This window comes from Triticum urartu, chromosome 7A (genome assembly GCF_056163025.1).
Source record: "Triticum urartu cultivar PI428250 chromosome 7A, HENAU_Tu73, whole genome shotgun sequence".
In the NCBI taxonomy this organism is placed as follows: Eukaryota; Viridiplantae; Streptophyta; class Magnoliopsida; order Poales; family Poaceae; genus Triticum; species Triticum urartu.
In genome coordinates, this window is record NC_141879.1 from 290396878 (window position 1) to 290400098 (window position 3221).

Sequence of the window (3221 nt, forward strand, 5' to 3'; positions counted from 1 at the left end):
AAAAGAACCAGATTGTCGACTGTCCGGACGCCGAAGCCTTGGCAGCTTTTAAGCATAGCGTCCGTGACGAATGGCTCGCCAGACACCTCGGCCAAAATAAGCCGAGAACGATGGCCGCATTAACAAACCTCATGACCCGCTTTTGCGCGGGTGAGGACAGCTGGCTAGCCAGATGCAGCACCAGCGACCCCAGTACATCTGAAGTTAGAGATGGAAACAGGAAATCATGGTGCAACAGCAATAACAAACACCGGAATAAAGAAGACGGCACGAAGGGCACGGCAGTAAACACCTGATTCAAAAGCTCTCGGCCAGGTCAGCAAAAGCCGCCCTCTAAAGGCACCAGGGATGAACTGTCCAGCCTCAACAAAATTCTGGACCAAGTATGTCAGATCCATAGTACCCCTGGTAAACCTGCTAATCATACCCACAGAGAATGTTGGGTCTTCAAGCAGTCCGGCAAGCTCAACGCCGTACACAAGGGGGAGGATACACCAAGTGAAGACGAGGACAAGCCTCCCAAGCAAGACACTGGGGAACAAAAGAAATTTCCACCAAAAGTCAAAACAGTAAACGTGTTACACGTGATCAAGGGAAAAAACAATGCGGCACTCCTAGGAAAATATACCAAAGTGCCTGTCACCGCAAAGTCCTGCCACTGGTCGTCTCAACTGATCACTTTCAATCATCGCGATTACTCAGCAAGTATCCAACGTGCAGGATGGGCTGCCCTGGTATTAGACGCAGTAATTGGCGGATATCACTTCACACGAGTCTTGATGGACGGCAGCAGGAATCTAAACCTAATATATCAGGATACAATCCGCGGGATGGGGTTAGACCCAACAAAAATTCGCCATAGCAATACTACCTTTAAAGGAGTAACGCCAGGCCTAGGGGCTCGTTGTACGGGCTCCCTCCTACTACAAGTTATATTCGGCTTCCCCGATAACTTCCGTCGCGAGCATCTAACCTTTCACATCGCTCTGTTCCAAAGTGGCTATCAAGTACTGCTCGAACGCGAAGCTTTCGCTCACTTAAACGCAATACCACACTACGCCTCCCTCACACTCAAGATGCCCGGTCCACGTGGCATCATTTCAGTGAACGGAAATATCAAGCGATCTCTACGCGCCGAAGAGAGTGTGGCTGCCTTGGCAGCCGCACATTAAAGGCGCCCGGACTAGCAAAAGCATCCAATAGGTCGTCAAGACCTCAGACACAACTAATCAAGTCCGGCTCCGCTATCTATACCGAATAAATGGTCACACCCCTATTTGTCAATAGAAAGGGGCTCAACGCGCGCAGACAAGTGGCAATTTCTTCTCATCTTGAATTATACATGGTTTCTTTAAAAACTATCCTTTTGCACGACAACTTTTTCACCCAAATTCCCCTCTTTTACAGACGATCATCGTGCTACACCCGTCCAGGGTACGGCACAACGGAGACACAGGCGCAGACATGCAGCAGGGACCCGCTCCAAAGATTCTTTTTAGATTAAGACCCTGCGTAAACCTTTTTTACTATCTCTTATTGATACATATCCACCATTGAGAAGGATGCTGACGTCTTGGCATGTGGCCACGCCAGAACAATGCACGTACCTGGATACAAGGGGCTTCTTACAAAGGCCATTATTTAGGCCCGGTTTATACCACAAATACCGAATACCCTAGGGAGTGTTCGGCGTCACGAGTTTGGCCCTATATGCATCAGCTTCGAATCATTGTCTTTGGTCAAATGTTGGGTTTGCCCAGCTCCTGTGTTTTGGTGCCTTACGTTCCGCTTTACCGGCTAAGGTAGCACCAGGAGAACTACTGCGATTGTGCCCTGGTTCATCCGGACGAGCACCTCGGTAGAGAAAGCCGAAAACTGACTGTCATGATATAGCATGAGACTGGTCAACCACTCGATGACCTGTTGGAATGTTAGAATTCCTCCCTTAACGAAGGGCCGTTTTCCGGCCAGGCATGTACGCACCCCGGAATCGGGAGAGTGCGGAGCCACCAGGGGCTATCTAGTAGCCCCACTGTCAAACTCCTATGGCTAAGTGAAAGTGCTAAAGCATTATAGTCCGGTTGCCTCGCTCGCTCCGCTATCACCTCCTTAATAGGACCAAGACGTTGGGTTGGGTTAAGTGTGAACGTGTGTTTTTTGCGAGCACCTCCGCATTATATGCGTGGGGGTTGAAGCCGACGGCTGCAATCTTTCAGGTTATACACATGTATACATAAACGGCCGCCCAGGAGGCATCATATTACTTTTAGTAAAAAGTATAAAAATAGCCTTATAAAAATCTATAAGAGCATTTCGCTTACAATGAGATTACATATCACTCAAACATAATATTTTTTGAGCATTGGCTCTATCAAACGAGCACCCTCAAGAACTTCTTCAAAGTAGTGCTCAGCAGCCATTCGGCCTATGGCCGAATCCCGCGCTGCAACAATGGTAGCATCCATCTCCACCCAGTATGCTTTAACACGGGCAAAGGCCATCTGTGAGCCCTCTATGCACGCCGACCTCTTCATCGCATTAATGCGCGGCACCACGTCAAGGAACTGCTGCACCAAGCTGAAATAGTTGTTCGGTTTTGGCCCTTCCGGCCATAGCTGATCCACAACAGACCTCATGGCGCGTCCGGACAACCTATTCAGTACGGCTCATTCGGATAATTGGTCAGTCAATGAAAGCGGACGCTCGGGAGAATGGAATTGTGTCCAAAAGAGTTGGTCCACTTCACGGTCCGTCTGACCCTGGAAGTACTTGACTGCATCGGCAGCGCTCGCCGCCAAATCCATATACACATCCTCCGAACTCCACAGCCGATCCAGAGGGGCATACCGTGCATCCCCAAACTTCCTCCACAACATAAAGGATTTCCCAGCTACAATATCCCCGGCTTCCCGTAGCTCCTCCTTCTTCGCCCTCATAGCAGAGTGGATGTCTTTCCTCGTCGCAGCAGCCTTCTCAAGGTCCGATGCCTTCACTAGGTTTTCCTTTTCAAGAACCCAGCAGCGGTCGGTGGCGGCTTTTAATTCAATGGCCATCTTGGCCATCTTATCTCGGCTCTCGCCATGCGCGGCCTTCTCGGCTTTCAACTCTTCGGCCGCCTTCAAAGCAGCCACATTACCAAACCTCGCTTGTTCCTTGGCTCAGGCAAGTTCTGCCCGCAAGGCTTCAACAGTGGCAGCTCCATCTGCAGTCACAACATATTA